Below are 19,858 nucleotides of genomic sequence, written 5' to 3'. Positions count from 1 at the left end.
CAAATTCTACGGATATATGCTAAGAAGAGAGATGACGACACAGCACCAGTCAGAATCACTTCTTTTAATTTTGATAAAACCACTTCCATAAGTCCTCAATAGCCTGGAGAATTACAGCATGAAATTGTAGACTAGGAGAAAGCATAGACCATAGTCTTCAAAAGATTTGAGTTTCAAGTCATTACTGATCCACTCAGCAAATATTTGCTGGAACTTTTTGAGGAGTAGGTACCTTTTTAAGCATTGAGATGGTGAATGGAATAGTAAAAGTCTTTGCATTCATAAATACATATGTTTAGTCTAAGCAGAGAGAGAGAGAGAGAGAGAGAGAGAGAGAGAGAGAGAGAGAGAGAGAGAGAGAGACATTCCACTGATATCAGAGACACTTATGATAAGAAGATTAACATATGCAGAGTCATCTATCATACTGGGTTGGTTGTGATTAGTGCTACATTAGAAAAGCATTAAAAGTACTAAATATGCATTATTTATAATGTATACCATTTACACATATAGATAATTTATACATATACTTAATACTTATTATAATTCTTCATAACATCTCTGGAAGATTGATATCCTAGATAATGTACCCTATTCTATGAATAAGAGAAACTGACACTCAGTAAGATCAAATAACTTCGTCCAGGTCCAAGAGTTAGAAAATAAGAGATTTAGTCTTCAAATATAGGTTTTGCTATCAATATTTTCCACTATATGACTTTTTTATTATTGTCTTTTTTTCTGTGATATTTACTTATTCATTTTTCAATAGTGACTACTTTTCCCCTAAGAATAGAATAAGAATGCTGGCATTAGTTTGTAGATATTTTTGTAATAAAACCTGTATAAACAAAGCAACTAACAAAAACATTTACCTTTAGATACCACACAAACTTTTATTCAACAGATATTTAATGAGCGCCTGTACTGTCAGGCATTGTGATAAGCACTGTGAATAACGAGTTGAACAAAATAGAACTCTTCATTTTTAAGAGCTCAAATTAATATGAGGATACAAAGCACATTGTCAGTCTACTACTATAGAAGTAACACAAGAAGTGTTTCAGGAAAGGCATGGCAGGTACTGTAATTCAACATAGAAGGCATCATGACCCTGTGAGTGACTTCAAAAATTTTGTGCCCCAAGAATTTTACATGCCTCCCTACTTCCAGTTCTAGTAGCGGTAGTGCCAATTCAGTTATATTGCTCCCTGGAAGCAGCAGTATTCAAAAATGGTAGCATAAAATGGGAGAAATAGAATAAAATAATGCATTAAATTATGCATAGATAACTGTATTGAAAATCACAACTTCCTTTTCCTATTAGTCAAGTTGATCCCTCTTTTCTTAAAACACCTTGAATAGTGTTCCTTTCTTGTGATTGGCCCTTAAATGCATACCCTGATGTTCTATCTTTATTGAGTTGCGATATGTTTTATGGAACAAGATGATTGACAAGACAGTATTAAAGTTACCCTAATGATTCCAATGGGTTTCACTTCTATTTCTCCTTTTCCCCATTGAGTAGAAGCAATTAAATTTCTCTTTAGTAAATAAAATAAGCCCTTTATATTATGTACTGTCTCTGCCTGTCCGCACAGTGGCATAAAAAGTCCAAATGGTCAGGCTATTTTCTTGGCTGTAAGTTAGTTGGTTATGTTTCCTAGGGGAAATATTTCTTTCTTAAAACGTCAATCCATGTAATTCAAATTTTCTTTGAGTTATGGGGTTTCACAGTAAGAATGGTCTCTTTCAGTTCAATTTCTTGATTTCCAGATTCCTGTATTCTTGGTTTGGGGAAAATAACACTACATGTTGGATAGCAGTTTAAATCAATTATTATATGATGTAAGACAACATTTAACCGGAGGGTGTTTTCTTCCAGGTCATGCTATAAATAAGCCTTAAATAGTAACTTTGACAGCGGAAGGCTGCTATGCATAAGTTTCACTTTATATCGGCCAAATGTTTATGGTTGAAGCATTAGACATGATAGCACAAACAAATTGCTAAAACAAAAGCCTTGTTCACTTAATTTGCCATATAATAAGCTTCTTAATTGAAAGAGATGCTACAATAGATACTGTTATGGACTCAATGTTTATGTTTTCCCAAAATTTATGTGTTGAGACTTTGATTTCCAATGTGATAATATTTGGAGAACAGCATTGGAAGGTAACTGGGTATAAATGAGGTAATGAATGTGGAAGTCTCATGATGAGATTAGTGTCCTTGTAAAAGTAAATTTACTAGAGCTCCCTTCTTCTTTCTGATGTCTTTCATGCAAAGATACAAGGATATGATGATCATCTGCAAACTAGGAAGAAAGCTATCACCAGACACAAGGTCTATAGTACCTTGATCTTGAAGTTCTTAGCCTCCAGAGTCAAGAGAAAACAAATACTTTTAAGGTCACCCGATTTATGGTAATCAGTTATAACAGCCCAAGGTGATGACAATGGCATTCTGTAAGTCCACAAATTGTGATGTTGACATAACATGATAGGCCATAAATTCTTATTCAGTATAGGTATCTATTTCCAAGAATACAAATTACTATGGCCTAAATGATGAGAAGGATTCAGAATAATCAACTGGTCATTAAGTTATTGGCTTGATATCTCAGGAAATGATGTTATATATGGTTATCAATATTGGCGCTCACTGTTGCCAATATAGACATTCAACTATGGCAGTACCTAAATCAGCCTTGGTGATGATAAATTCATGTTTGTGCTCATGCATAGCCTTCTTTTTTGCAGCCAAGGCTACTTTGTATATTGGTCTACAGAACAAACATCAGTATAGCCCAGGAAAGTGGTTGATATCCACAGTATAAATTATCCTGTTTTATTGAACACTTTTTCACAGTAAATGTCCACTGTGGCCATTTATATACTACAGAATTTTTTTAAAAATTGTTGTCTCACTCTGTTACCCATGCTGGAGTTCAGTGGCAGGTTCACAGCCACCACAGCCTCAACCATCTGGGCTCAGGTAATCCTTCTGCCTCAGTCTTCCAAGTAGCTGGAACTATAGGCATGTGCCACCATGCCTGGCTAAATTTTTAATTTATTGTAGAGATGTCTCACCAAATTGTCCAGGCTGGTCTCGAACCTGACTGCACCTGGCAGTACAGAATATTAACTACATGAATGCAATTCAAAAAGTTGTAGAAAAAAATAGATGTATTGATAATAATCTTGCATACTAAGAGGATTTATATTTGTCATTAACTTCATATGCACTTGTATTTGATGCTTCTTAGTATTCTCATAGATTCTTGATCATGTCTATTTTTAGGACTCTCGGTCCTTTGCTTTACACAAGACCTTATGACAAATGATTCACATAGGCACAACCTGAATTCCTACCTCCTCATGATGGCACTGTGCTCTTCTTGTCTTCTGAGCTGAGGTTTTTCCTTTCCTGCTGAGGGGAAAAGAGGAAGGGCTCAATGCTCACACAACTTGGAAACACAGGGCCATTAAAATTCTGTGTGTGTAACTTTCACTAATGGAAGTCAATGGAGAGTGACAAAGGCCAAAATCAACCAAAATGCAATGGAAAATTATAGTCTTTCATCCAGTTTTGAGATTGAAGTTGGTTCACAAACCCAAAGGCAATTGATTGAAGGCAGAGATCAGAACTCCTTAAGGAAAGAGCCTACAATACCATCCCAATTGTATACTAAATATCCCTCTAACAATTTAATGTAAAAACTTTTAACTACCAACAAAGCTGTGATCGGGGGATATTCAAATTTTAGAGACAATTGCATACAAGTTTGCATAATTTTGGTGATCACACATGCTGAAACTATCCTCATGGCCCTCTGATGAGATTGGAAACTTATGGAGGTCAGGCAAAAATTGAGTTTGGTCCAAGTTCATTTCTGTTGTGTCTAATGAATCTGTAGACTTTGGTTTTGGTTATATCCTTGGTTTCAGAATTTATAAGTAAAAGTAATATGTTTAGTAGGTGACAAAAAACATATTGGCTCTTTATTTTGTAAAGTGATAATTATTATGGCATGTGTATGCATGTTTATATATATTTATTATATCTACATTTCTAATATTCACATGACACAGCTGATGAGACAGGAGACTGAAATGAATAATACTAGTAGACTGAAAATAAGAAATTCTAGGGAAGAAGTAGGTGCATGAACAAATGGGAATATCTCATGTTGATGTTTATCAGAGAAAATTTATCATGCAAAAGCATCTCAATAACAAGGTAAAGAAGACGAGTCACACTTTGTCATTTTAAGAAATATTTATTTACCCAAGGTTCTATATGATACTCACCAATATATCTGTTAAAAATGTAAAAATTTGAATGTTTACATTTAGGCCATCTGGAGCTGATTTTAGTATAGTGTGTAAGACAGGTATACAGTTTTTTAAAAAAATAGATACATTTTTCTAATTCCAACTTTTGATCAGTCATTTTATTTATCATTAATGTGGTGTATCACTTCCATGACATACCAAATTTCCATATATAAATAAGGATCTGTTTCTTGCTTTTCCAGTCTATTTTTTGGTCAATTTTCTATCTTCTACCTGAGTAAATATCACACAATCTCTTAATTGGAGTCTTATAGTAAGTACTGATATCTAACCTTAAAAGTCACATATTCTAGTCTCCTTTTCCTATCGTGACATTTATTTGATTTTTTTGAATCTGTGAATCAATTTGAATTTAATTACTTCTTTATGGCATTTAGTTTTCCTTAACATTAACATGCATATGTATAAGCTTGGGCCTAATCAAGAGAGGAAAACCACATAGTGAGTTAAACAGTGTTAAAAGTAAAAAGAAAAATAATGTCATCAAAAGACTCTAGAAGAAAGTGGAAGTCCAAGTTACACAATGAAAAACTATAGGGATTTTTAAAAAATAATAACAAATCATTTGTATTAAGAGTGTACAATAAGAACACAAATAGCTTAGTAGAAAAATGTACAAGAGACACAAAGGTGAATTTTATAAAAGAGAAAATGAATATTTAGTACCTGTTTAAAATTCACAGATCTCAGTACATAAATAAAATAAAAAGAAAATGGCCAACTTTATTTGCAAATCAATATCATCATGATGTCTTATTTTATACCTACTTGATTAGCACAATTAAAGTAAAATCACAGGAAAAAGTATTGTATAAGATGTGAATTCATAGCATCTTTCTATATTTTTGGTGGACATGTAAGATGGTAGAAACACTCTAGAAAATGGCTTGACCTCATTTTCTAAAGTTAAACATTATCATACATTTGTCCCAGAAAATCCACATCTGGAGTAATACTGAAAAAGAAACCATTACTCATGTAAAACAGAAGACATATGGCTGGGCTCCGTGGTTCAGCCTGTAATCTCAGCTCTTTGGGAGGCTGAAGCGAATGATTTGCTTGAGCCCGCAGGTTCGAGACGAGCCCGGCAATTTGGTGAGACCTCATCGCTAAAATAAATAGATAGATAGATAGATAGATAGATAGATAGATAGATAGATAGATAGATAGATTTAGCCAGGCGAGGTAGCGCACTCCTGTAGTTCTGCTTACTTGGGAAGCTGAGGTGGAAGGATCACAGAACCCAGCAGTTCGATGCTGGGGTGGCCGTGAGCATGTCACTGCACTCCAGCCTGAGCAACAGAGTAAGACTCCAACTCAAAAAAAAAAGAAGACATACAAAAATGTTTACAGCAGTGCTGTAGTGAATATTAGGATGAATTCTATAGTAAAACCTGGTACCACACATAAGTCTGTCATCAATGGAGTAGATGAATCAACTGTGGAAGAGTCACACATAGAATACAGAATATTATAAAGAGGTCAAAACTGTAACAACAATATGGATGACATTTTAGTGTCATGATTAATAGAAAAAAGTAACTTCCAAAAGTAACATTCATTTATAATTCTTTTTAACATTGTGTGTGGAGGGGATTGCATTTGATGTCTAATAATCCAGATAGATAGCCCTATACAGAAAGAAAAGCAAGGGAATGATAAATAGAGGATACTGGTTGATATTTACATTCTGTTAGTGAAAGCAGAGGTCTGGGCTAATGGGGAAACCTTTTAGTGAGATGTAAGCTGTCATTAAGGTTTTAGTTATCTATCTTAGGTTTCCATGTGGTTATTATATTATTAAAATAGCTAAATACATATCTAAATTAAATTGGGATAAATAAAAGAATGAGCCCCTAACCTAGCATGGGAATAGGGAAAGACTTTAAATCATAAATGTATTCTAAGCTTGTACTCACAAGATTATGATAAAATGTCACACACCGCATGGCATTTAGGAGGATAGAATCTAGCATATTCAAAGCTTGAAATCATCACTTACTTTGTAAATCACCTAATTTCTTTTGGATTTAGGTATTGTATAGATAGTATCTTCTGTCATCAGTGGGAACAATAATAGTGTCAGAATTCATGAAGTTATTATAAGGATTATGTAAAATAGAACTTATAAAATACTCACTATTAGTATTACTTAGCTCACAATATGTATACAGTGAGTCAATACACAGTAAGTACTCAATAATGATTTTCTATTTTAAAAATTTATCTCATTTAAACCTCACAAAAAAATCTGTAAAGTTATCCTGGTTTTACATATGACATTCATATTTGTTAAGACACTTTACCAAGGCCTCTTTATTTAGAATTTGAAACTAGACCTAGTGAACATCAATTAATTTCTTGTATTTTCCTTTACATCTTCCTAGTTTGTTGATTTTTGATGATAATCTGAGTTGGTTGGACACAAGAAAGGCTAAGAGTATATTCAAATAGCTTTAATTATAGATGTAAGATAATATCTATTTTTTTCTCCTAGGATTTTATCATTGAAAATACCAGGGTCACACCGAACAGATTGTATAAGGCTGTGACTTTTGATTTAGCAGGAGACAGTTGTACTTGTCCCAGGAAAGCTCAGCATGGAAGAGTAAGTTATTTCATTGACAGAGTGTAGGATTGAACCTTTAAGATTTTGCTTAAATTTAAATACTTTTGGTTATAATTCATGTAGCCTGAGAATACTTTCCAAGAATTTGCAATTGACTGAAACTTTTCTCCATGCATTGCTTTCTGAGAAACATGAATCAATAGTCAATTGTTCACAGTAATAAAATTCTACCCAAAATGTTGTAAAATACAACTCAATGTGAAATGCCATATCTTGCAGAATGAAACCATATTTAGATTTAATATTTTTATTTTATATTGAGCTGGGAGCACAGACACATTTACACATAACTTCACTCAGAGTAACAAAAGTCAACATTTTTCCAGTCAACAAACTTTACTTTCAACAACCAATAGAACAAAGTGCCAAGTTCACTCAGTTTTTTGAGTACCAAATGAGTATTTATATAACTCTGTGATGAATTTTTTTGGAACAAACAAAAAGCATTTTTTTAATAGACTGGATAGTTTTGGAATCAAGAATTTCTGATCCAACCAAAGCTTGCAACTGTCATGTCTGATAGGCTGATTTTGACATGCTACTCAGATTCAAATGCATGTGTGAATGACCACTTATGTACCTAACCCTGAATTGTACCCCACACCTTAAAACTAAAAAAATGCCTATGTGTTACTTGGCGTCTCATGGGCCATCGAAACATTAAGTGTTTCTAGGTGTGAGCTTACATAAAAACAGAATTACTTGCTAGGTTCAAATTCATAGGAAGAAAACAGACTGTCCATATTGGTCCCTAAGAATGAACCATAGAAATCTTTCTTCCAATTTCCTCATCTTGCAAAAGAAGATAGAGAAACTGACCAAATTCTCAAATGCCTGGAATCAGTGTGTGGCAGAACCAGATCCTTGGACTCTGAACACAGTGCCTTTTCCATTTCAACAATGTGATTGCAAATATCATAAACATTCATTGTCTTCTAGCCCTTGGGATAGTCCTTCTAGTCCATGTTGTCACTTTGCTTCTCACTTCCTGACAAATGCTCCACAAAGAAGAAACTGACCACAAATCCAGTTAGCAGATCGGAGTTGCACTTCTTGACCCCTCTCTCTGGTATCTTCAGCATGTCCCTCTTTATCAGATTCTTGCCTTAGCTCACATATATGCTGAATTTTCTTGTTTCTTAAATAAGATCTTCCATGGGCTCTATTTCCTGCTTATGAAATTGCATATTTCCCCTTTCTTTCACTTTCAGCTACTAGGGTTTCCGCTTTCTTGTTTGCCAGTCAGCTATTTGCTATAGCTGCTTATTTGTTGGACTTTCTTGCTTGCTTCTGCTTTGTTTGTTAGCTTGTCGGTCCCTCCGCCCCCACTATATTTTAGAGCTATGTCACAAGGAATTCCATTCTTCAGTAGTACTTTTGACTCAAGACTTCCTGCCTCACCTTTTTGGAAACATTTCCTGAGCACATTCTCTCCCTCTAGACTGGGGTAGAAGTTGTCTTATTACCTGCTATTATTGCTAGTGTTGCGAATGTTCTGTAATTACTTGTGCACTTACCCATCTACTTCATTATACTGTGAGTTCTTCTGATGCAGGAATAAAATTTGTTTTCTTTACTGCTGTATTGTTTGCAAAGTTCCTGGTACATACATTTGTGTTATTTGAATAATCCACTGCTCCTTCTGTAACATCACGAATATGGGCATTTATGGGTCAGCTCACCTTCCTGCCTTCACAGAGTGGTAAGTCATATGCCAAGACAGCTGAGCTGAACAATCTGGAAGCTATAAGGCCTTTTTAATTTCTATCTTTCATTTCTGTCCAGGCATATTCAGCTAGAAACCTCTTTTGCTTCCTTTTCTTGGCCTTATCTGCTTGAGATTTCCTCCCAGATGAGATGGGTTAACGGAAGACTGTTGGGTTACATATGGAATAAAGTATCCTGGACACTGAATCAGGTGGGTATAGCATATCTATTTCAGCAAGCTGTAAAGGACATACTGGCTAAGAAGTCAGGCAGACCAAGCAAAGGAATAATCAACTCATAAGAGTTAAAGAGGGAGAGTGAGGTTAAGAAGCAATGAGGTAGAAACTAGAAATGCCATCAGAGGCTAAGAATTTGAAACTGATCAATGGGAAAAAAAATTCCTAAGGAATTAATGAGACTGTGAGATTACCTGCCACTCTTTATTTTCAAGATGTTGAAATGCTGAGTGCGGCAAGAGGGGAATCTTTTCTTTTTCTTTTTTTTGAGTTGGAGTCTCACTCTGTTGCCCAGACTGGAGTGCAGTGATCGCTCCTGGCCACCGCAGCCTCGACCTGCTGGGCTCCGGCAATCCTTCCGCCTCAGCCTTCCAAATAGCGGGAACTACAGGTGCGCGCTACCACACCCAGCTAATTTTTTGATTTATTGTAGAGATGATGACTCACCAAGTTACCCAGGCAGGTCTCAAACCCAGGGACTCAGGCAATCCACTCACCTCAGCCTCCCAAGGTGCAGGATTACAGGCTGAGTCACCAAGCCTGGCAAGAGGTGAATCTTTAAGTGTTTGGCAAGGTTGGATGCATACTTTGGTTTTCTCAAACCCTTAGTATCAAAAATAGTTCCAGTCAAAGATTCCATCAGCCCCAGCTCTTTGGGTGATGATTAAGTTTGCTTTGATTTTTCTTTTTTCAATGGCTACTCCTCAATTGGGAAAAGAACCATGAGAACACAAAGAAATAACAAATGTGTGTGTGTGTATGTGTGTGTTTCTCCTCTAAGCCCATATTTTACCTTTCAGTTCTGCCATGTCTTCTCATAAGAAGATGTTAGGAAGGTAAGTCTGCCATACCCTAACCTGGAGATAAGTCCTTGTTATTGTTTGAGGAGTCTTCAATGTCCCATGGAGTTCTTCCTTCATGAAGAGAGTGAAGGCAAGATAACCAACACTACTCTTCTCAAGAGTTAGGACTGTGTTCTATACTTCTACTGTGACAAAATATGACAACAGATCTGGCTTTCCTTTCTCTTCACTTTACTCATCTCTCTGGAAAAAACACCTTGTATATTTAATTGCTAAAACTAGCTAACTTTTTGATCATTCTTTTTGTCTTTGCATGATTTAAGATTGAACTCAATTAAAAAAAAAAAAAAGATTGAACCAGTACCATGCCTGTTACATGGTAGGGATTTGATAAATAGACTCTTTCTTCCTTTGGCTTTCAGGGAATGGAACCTATATTCCATCTCTTCTAACTTGTCAGAGCTTTCCTTTTTAGTTTCTCTCTCATTTCAACTCCTAAATGTGAAACCTAAGTCCCACCTTACCAGTTATGAGACATGACAGAGTCTTGCTCACCAATCTTATTATTTTCTTCTTGTCAAGAAGTTCACTGCATTTCCAAGCTTTCAGGAAAATTACATTGGGGTGGACATGTGACTAGACTCTGGCGGATAGACCGTGGGTGAAAGTCATGTGGACCCCTTTCAGTCTTAGCTATAAACTCCAGACTGGGTGTTCTCCTTGCTATCTCTTCCTCTTCCATGAATGACCATGAAGAACAAGTTTTAAAGGCGGTGACATCACACAATGAAAGGAACCTGAATTCTCAAAAACAGTCACCCAGAAATTCTGTCCAACCAACAATGAGTGTAACTTCTGCAGAAAGAAAAAAATGTGTTATGTTAATCCACTGAAATTTAGGGGTTGTTTGTTACATCCATCAGCTAATTACTTTGAACTGGGACAAATTTTTACCTCTGTATCTAAATTTCTTCAAAAGAATGATGGAGGCATTCATATAAATCCTACATACACTATTGCAGAAATGATTTAAAGACAAAAGATACAAATAGGCAAGTGCAGTGATTTTCAACACCAGTAACAGTAGTCTTGTCTACTTTGTATTAAGTGGGAGCAGGGGTAAGAGAACTAGTACTTTCTGAATTCCCTTGTTGGATATCCTCTGTGTCAGGTGAATCTCATGCTGTCCAATGACTCCACGCCATAACCATAGGAGGTGGAGATTTCTATCCTGATTTTGCTGACGAGGAATCTGAGCTGGCAAGAATGTAAGTAATTTACCAAAGCCAGAAAGTGTTGCAGCCTAGATTCATATGAAACCACGAAGCATTTGCAGACTCCAAACTCTAAGCCCTAAGTTTGATATTAAGTACTTCATATGTGGTAGTTACTATTATAAAACTTGTCCTTGATTTTCTCCTATTTCTACATACTCTCCCTTGGTGACTTCACTTTCAAGCTCCAATTTCAATTAAGACTTCAACAAGAATGACTATCATGATGGTGTCTTTTCTTTTCAAGCTCCTCCCCAATCCATAAACCTCATTGCCAGGTTGAACGTATATCCTCGTAATACTCAATCAGTGCCTCAAACTCAGTAAGTACAAAGAAATCTTATCATTCATTCCATTTCCTTTTCAATCTTTTAAAAATTAATATTAATGTTTCCTATTTATTTAAATAGCATTAAAGTTTGTCCAGGCTCTTAGACTCAAAAATATAAAGGAGTTTCTGATTTCTTGTAGTGTTTTGCCTTTTGCTAACTATTCTCCAAGTTCTATCATACCTGATATCATATGCAATCTTGCATCTCTCTACTTTTTTTCTGCTCCATTAACACCAAGAGAATAAAAAAACATTTTAAAGTCATTGTGGACTACTAAAATAGCCTCACAACTGATTTGTCTCCTCATTCCTTGCCCTGCTCCTTCTGTAACATCACGAATATGGATCAGCTCACCTTCCTGCCTTCTCAGCGTGGTAAGTCATATGCCAATAAACCAACATATAAATGCTGGAAGGGTTTAAGCCTGGGAGACTGGAATAAGCTTCCCCCTTATGGTAAACTGATATGTTTATTTATTATTATTATTTTATGTTAAATTCAGGGGACACGTGCAGGTTTGCTACCTTTTGAATTAGGTATGTTGAATGATGGTAAGATTTGGGTTTCTGTTGAATTCATCGCCCAAATAGTATGGTATCCAACAGGTAGTTTTTCAGCCCTTGTTTTACTTAGGAGTTCATAATGTCTGTTTTTTTTTATCTTTTTGCCCATGTATACTCAGTGTTTAGCTCCCTGTGGAGGGAGTTTAATTGTAGGGCCTGTTCAGTTGGTTGCAAAACAAAGACCTAATGAAGAATGGTGATATATTAACCGGAAGCAAGCTGTCAGAAAACAGGCAGGCAGTCCACCAATATGACTAATCTGAGGGGCTCGTTATGCATTGGGCAGCAGGTGTGAGAGAATGGGATGGAGATGTAGTGCAATGGTTAAAGTTAGGGTTTGTGAGTCAGAGCTGAGGGAGACACATCATTTAAAGATGAATGTCTGTAGCTCTCTGTTAAATGAAAATCTTACTCCATTTCTTCACCTGCAAAGCCTTAGTAGAACCTGTCAAGAAAGTTAGGACCCAATACCTTAGCAATTCCATATTCTATGTCTGTCAGTCCCATTGCCCTCTGCTTTCCTCACCACACTTTGCCTTAGCAACCAGCCTTTTCTCCAGTTTTACCGAAACTTTAGCCCTTCCCTGAACACAGTTAACTACTTACACTTAATTTATTCATCAACCTATTTACTCATGAAAAGCAGCCTGGCATCAAGGCTAAGAACACAGATACACTAGCTAGATAAACTAGTTTTCATTTCAACTCTGTTATTTATCACTATGCAAACTTAACCTCTCTGTGCTTCATTTTTCTCACCTGTAAAATGGGGATTACATTAGCATCTATCTCATAAGCATGATAAGAGGAATAACTGAGGTTAAAAAAATAAAACCATTAGAACAATACTGGGTATTCAGTAAATGTGAACAGTAAGTGAATTCACTCACTAGTATTACACATTCAAAGAGAGCAAAGCTAAAAATGGTTAATCCACTAATGAAGTCACTCATTCAAAGGATTCTATGAGTGGTGATTAACTGCCAAATACTATATATGGCATTGAGTATTTAGTAGAAAGCAAGACAAAACAAAGTCTCCGATCTCAGGAACTTACAGTTCAATGGAGGGAGATGGACATGTAAACCTTAACTCATAAGAAAATCCATCATTAATGTCTTTGTTAAGAACGTGAAGACAGTGTGTTGAAGTGTTTCCTTTTCACCGCATCCTCTCCAGCATCTATTATTTTTTGAGTTATTGATGACGGTCATTCTGACTAGAGTTAGGTGGTATCTCGGTGTAGTTTTAATTTGCATCTCCTCGATGACTAGTGAGGCTGAACATTTTTTCGTGTGTCTGTTGGCTGCTTGTATGTCTTCTTTTGAACAGCATCTATTCATATCTTTTGCCCACTTTGTAATGGGACTGTTTGTTTTTTCTTTTCAGCATGAGTTTGAGTTCCTTGCAGATCCTTGATGTTAGGCCTTTGTCAGACAGTTCTACACAGTTGGTGGGAATGTAAACTAGTACAGCCTCTGTGGAAATCAGTGTGGTGATTCTTAAAACTCCTGAAAATTGACCTTCCATATGATCCTGCAATCCCCCTACTAGGAATATATCCGGAAGAACTCAGGTCACTCTATAAAAAAGATACCTGCACACGTATGTTTATCGCAGCATTGTTCACAATAGCAAGATCATGGAACCAACTGTGCTGCCCATCAAAAGAGGACTGAATAAAAAAATGTGGTACATATACACAATGGAATATTACACAGTCATAAAGAAGAATAAAATCATGAAATTCGCAGCAATGTGAATGGAATTAGAGCTTATAATACTGAGTGGTCTCTCACAGAAACAAAGAGATGAGTATCACATGTTCTCACTCATAACTGGACCTTGAACAACTACCGTATTACTGTAGGAAAGGGATTGAAAGTGGCGGGAAACTGTGGGGAGGGGCTTGGAGGGGATAGCTGGGATTGACAGTTGTCGATATCCAGGTGGGGAAGGGGGGCACACCTTATCAATAAGGGTACTTGCACAATAGATATTTGTATACCTAACCCACAATTTCAAAATAAAAATTAAAAAGGAGGAAAAAAAGAAAAGAGGATGTTATTCTAGGAGAGAAATAATGTGGTAACTTGTCTACTTTGTACTGGGAGCAGATAGGGAAATCCACTGGCAAAAATTACATTGAAGTCAAACATAAAGAATGAAGAAGTAGTCATACAAGGATAGGAGAGACCCGAATTTGTGCTGGCTAAAGGCTATAGAGAAAGTAGGCATGTTAAGGAAGTAGAAAAAGTTGAAAGTAGTAAGGCGGAAAATAGAGAGAAGGAGTTCTTTCCACAATTTTTCTATTTCCCCCGCAATGACTCCCCCTTACATCAATCCTCTTCCCTTATACTTTTACAACCCCCTGATTCAGACAGAAACACAAATTAAGAGTCACCTTGGCATTAATATGTTGAAGTCTTTTCTCCCTAGGTGAATTTAAGACTCCTCTGCATGGTACTCTTTAATCCTGGTTCTCAGCCACACCACGTCATAACCACTGGTCTTTCATCTATAATTACTGATTAATAAAACTCCCTCCTCCACTAGACAGTGACTTTCAGAGTCCTATTCAATCTTCAGTGCCTACTGAATTTTGGCATATGGATGATTCATGAAAGACAGAATAGTTTCTTGCAAAACACATAGATAAAAGCAGACCTGGTAGACAGAAACGCCCACTTTCTGGTCCTGGTTCTGCCATAGTGTGGTTGAAGAGCTCAGTTCATCTCTTCGGGTTTCGACTTCCTCATTCACTGAAATGAGACACAAAATAATGTTCTATGTGCTTTCTTTTCTTAATCAAGCATCATATGATTTTATAAAAATACAAGGATGTCATTAGAATGCAAAATGTGGGTCCAGAACCATATAACCAAAGAGCTTACATTCTTGAGTTTATGCTTAAGCTGGAGGCATAGGTGACAGCAGTGTCTGAGCCCTGAAGGTCCCAAACTGAGCTTGTTCCCAATATGGCACTAGCCTCTCACTAACTTACTTGACTCAGTAACACTTTTAAATGCTACTAAATCAGGTTAAATTCTTGAAACATTTTGAGTAATTTTTCTACACATCAAGATAGTTCTAAGGTGCTAAGAGTTACACATCAACTTATTAATTTTTTATTTATTAATATTTATTTAAGTACCCTTTAAGTCTGGGAACTGGCCCAGCTACAGGGAATACAGTGAATAGTAAGACTGGGTCTTTATCTCCCTGCCTCTAAGGAGCTTAAAATCTGGAGGTTGTGAAGACTGGGAATGAACAAATGACATTATAATATAAAACTCGCTGCAGTGAGTATTATTCTGGAGAGTACTAAGGGCAAAGGTCATGGGCATGAAGTGGAAGCCCACCCTAAAATGGGAATAAAGGAAGGCATTTTTGACAAGTAGACCAGTTAAAGTGAGAGTGAGTAACTACCGCACTCACGTTTTATGACTAACAGTTTAAGATTTGACCAAATGTAGTTATTTTTGCTTAAAAGAAAGCAAGCTCTAAAGAAATAGATTTTGCTCAATCTCTTTCCATTTGGAAGCTTAGAATCAGTTACGACTCATACATAGGAGTTAAATTGGGATCAAAACATTGGCCTTATTGCTAGTGCAGAAGGATTGGGGAATGAGACTGGGATCTGAAGTCCAAATCAGACTTTCTGTTCCTGTCCCCTAGCCTTGGTACCCACATATAGGAAAAGTAGAGTTTGCACATCAGATGTTTACCAGGTTGTTGCATGGAACTCATGATCTGCTCCTATCCGTGAGCCCAGAGAGGCCACATGGGCACAGGAGTGAGTCTTCTCATCTGCATTAAGAAGCTGCTCTGGCCTCTTACTCAGCTGTGCCTCCCATGTGGATAAAAAGGTGGGAGAAAAGGCTATTCTATGTGTATAATTAGGCAAAAAGAGCACCTAGAAGGGGCTGAATCAGGCAATCTTGGTTTTATCTCAATTTTGGCACAATGACAAATCATCCCTTATCCTAAGGAGAGGACTGAGTGAGAGGTGGAAAAAAAGGGAAGATGCTTTCACCTGATACTTGTAAGAGGGCCCATGGCAAAAACACAGGAAGGGGAAGCAAGTGAGTCTACCAAGCAGATATCACATGCTCTGCACATCTTTAGATTTTTGACTATTTTTTTTAGCTAAGGCTTACTCATTGCTCAGTCTTCATTCATGTATTCATTTTTATTCTCTCATTTATCAAATAACTTAATTTCCAAAATACATAAGCCTTGCTAGAGGCACAGAGGACACAAAGATGAATAAGCCATAGTTCATGCTTCAAGCAGTTCACATACTATTGGATAAAGAATAGGCCCTGGTGTTATTTATTATAATGAGAAACGATCTTCAAGGCACAACAGGGCTCTTTGCTCAAGAATAATGCAGAAGAGATAGAGGGTGAGCACATTCTCCACACACTGAAGGTAGTTTAACTTAATGGGGGGGTGGCATAGATTATTTTTGGAATTTTGAGTCAGGTTATCTGAGATAAAATTCCAGTACCCCCTAGCTCTATGTAACAGACGTCTCTGTTTTTTTTCATTTTTGAAGGCAGAAAATAATCATTTTTCCATAGGATTGTGTGTACATCAAACATGGTAAAACATCCAAGGTACTTGGCAAAGGTCTTATATATCACATGTCCTCTACCAATGTGTCATTAAAAAGCAAAACCAAATAAAACTGAAAGAAGAAAGCTCATAGCAAGTTCTATTTACTGTCTTAGGATGATAATTGACCATTGCAAGCAGGCACTTGCCCTAAACACTTGCAGTCTCTCATATTGGTCATTCTTTAGTATTCTGTCTTTTTCCCTATAAGAATTCCTATGAAAAGGAAAATTGCAATGGGCTTGTATTTAGAGACAGTAATGCCAGTAAAAGCTGAGGCTGTAGCCCCCTATTCTGTAGATTTTTGAGGAAGGTTGACTTCCAGGGTTCTGGCCAAGGGTAAAAATTAAGCCCAGCAAAACACATCTGGAAGATGACAGTGGAGTCAGTCAGACTAAGTGAGTCCCAGTGTGAATGAGTGTATGGAAAATTTTGCATATGTATCAGTGAGTACATGGGCATGTGAGTGACTGACTGAGTAAGGACTCAGGAACAAGTGGCTAGGGTTCTCCTGGTGAAGCAGCTGGTGCCACAGCTGCTCTGCTTGGTCCCTTGTGCTTCTTGGGGTGCAGAAGCTGAGCACCATTTAAAAAAAAACCCCCAACAAAGTCCTTCCCAGTAAGAAGCTGCCACGAGAGAGTGCTGGTTCCAGGTTCTGCCTCACCACTGCATTACCTGGCCGACACGGGCAGCAAGGGCTATGGAGGGAGCAAAACAAGGGAGGTGAGAGGCAGAGCCCTACTGGAGGAGACAAAAGAGACACCTATCACTATCTTGAAAACTGGGAATGAAAGTGCTCACTCACCAGGAAAGGCTTGCTCACCACAGAGTGACAAAACCAGTCCAATCTCTGTGACCAGTGGATTAACTAATCAGGGGTTGATTGTGATCCAGAAGGAATATCCTGAAAGCACAAACTCTGGAGGGACAGGATGAGTGCTGAGTCTCAGGCACCCCACCCCCAACCCTGATTCAGCCGTGGGACAAAGGATGTGGCCAGAAAAGGATGAGGAAGGTCTCCAAAGAGATCAGTGATGACTCCAAGGCTGATACAACCCCTTCCTTTCCAACAATCCTCTGAACATCAGATTCACATGGCTGGGGTACAACTAAGAGGGAAAAACCCAGGTGGAGCCTGGAGGTCAGCAACAATAGGAGGACTCTACTCCAGGATAAGCCTGGCTGGAGCACCTCCTTCCCCCTTCGGTAACTGGGGAAGAGATAATCCCATGCCTCCCCACCAGAGGGAATCCACTTGATCATACTAGAATGGGAGAGGAGGACTGAAGCCCTTCCTTCACTGGGCTGGACACTGGAGAGATTGTAAATAAGACTGAAGCTCTGCAGAAGATAGCAGAGGAACAACTACAGAACCTGCCACAGGAGGTCAGGGTTTTTAAATTTTATTTTATTTTTAAAATATTTTTTCTTTGTGCATGAATATGTATGTGAGGATTTGATCTGCATCCCCAACCACTTTTTCTTCTTTTTTTCTCCTTTTTTTCTTCTTTCATTTTTTGTGTTCTATTTATGTGTGCCTATGAAGGATTGAGTGCTCATCTTTCAGTTTTCTGTATGTTTTTGCTTTTTTGTTCTTCTCTTCTTTTAGTTTAATGTGTATGTGAGTACACATGTGAGGGTTTTATCTGAATTCCTTTTTTTCTCTTCTTTTCTATATTTTTCTCTTTCTCTTCTCCTTTCATTTTGGGCTGGCCATGGATGTGTGTATTTGGTTTTCTTCATTTTTGTTGTTCCTGTTGTTTGTTTTGTTTTGCTTTGTTGCTATTCCAGTTAATTTTGGTGCACGTGTGTGTGTGTGTGTGTGTGTGTGTGTGTGTGTGTGTAATTGTATTTTAATTTGGTTTCTGCTCTTGTTGACCTGTGTTTATTTATTTATTTTTGTGCATCTTATTTCATTCTACTTTTCTCTGTTCTTCTCATTGATGTTATTGTATCTTGGATTCAGGGTATACACACACGTACCCACTGCATCATCATATAGAGTGGTGATGGGGATTGGGTCTCAGAGAACTCATGCCACAATCAGTGAACATTATGATTTGCAAGGAGTTTCTGAATCCTAGATCCCCATCCTCCACCTTATTCAACTCTCAGAACTATAAGAGACAGTAAAACTTCCCACTCATAGTCCTGTTTCAAAAGAGAATAAATTCAGAGACCTGATCAGGGAAGAATGGAGATCAGAGCAAACTTTAGAAGTGAAAGCCTCTCCCACTGCCACTGAATAATGGAACTAAAGAGAAAAGAAAGAGATCTGCCACAAATGAAAAAAAAAAAAAAAAACCATTGGGAGAACACCAGTAATTCCCAGTGTAACAAAAAGAAAACATCTGAAAAATCAGACCTCCTAGCTCAAACAATGGAAGTCACTAATGACTGGCACCAGAATGCAACAGGGATTAGGAAGTGGATAGAAATAGTGACTAAGACTCAAGAAAGAGAAGATGTAATGCTGAAGGAACTTGTAACAGAGATTTTGGCTATGAAAAATTCCATCCTGAAACTAAATAACAAGATGACAAATATGGGAAGCAGAATAAATCAAGCAGAAGAAAGAATCTCAGAACTTGAAGACAAAAACATGAAATTAATCTGATATGTAAAATACATAGAAAGAAAACTCAAAAAAGAAAGAACAAAGCCTCCAAGAGATGTGGGATTATATCAAGAGGCCAAACCTACACCTGATTGGTATCCCAGAAGAAGAAAAGGAAATGGAGAACACCTTGGAGCAAGTATTCCAGGTCATCCAAGAAAATTTTCCCAATCTCACCAGAGAGGCAACCACACAAACATAAGAGATACAGAGAACTCCCACAAGACATCAAATGAGAAGACTAACCCCTAGACACAGAGCAATTCATCTACATGAAGTAGGAGCAAAAGAAAAAAATCATAAAGAAGCAAGAGAGAAAGGTCAGATTATCTACCAGGGAAAATTAGTTAGAAGAGTGGCTGACCTATCTGAAGAAACACTACAAGATAGAGGAGACTGGAATCCAATATCCAAAGTCCTCAAAGATAAACAATTTCAAACAAGATCAATCACATCTTTGGCCATAAATCAAGCATAAATAAATTTCACAAGATCAAAATATTGCCATGCACCTTTTCACACCACAGTGGAATAAAAATAAATATCAACTCCAACAAAATTCCTCCAAACCCCACAAAGACATGGACACTAAACAGCATAATGTGGAACAACTACTGAGCCAACACTGAAATCAAAACAGAAATTAAAGATTCCTGGAAACACGCAAAGTCCGCGGGGCAGACCCGCGCATGCGCCGGGCGTCCCTGCGGCGCGGG

This window comes from Carlito syrichta, unplaced genomic scaffold (genome assembly GCF_000164805.1).
Source record: "Carlito syrichta isolate Samal-C Ts95f unplaced genomic scaffold, Tarsius_syrichta-2.0.1 Scaffold287658, whole genome shotgun sequence".
Lineage (NCBI taxonomy): Eukaryota > Metazoa > Chordata > Mammalia > Primates > Tarsiidae > Carlito > Carlito syrichta.
Note: the sequence above shows the minus strand (reverse complement) of the source record.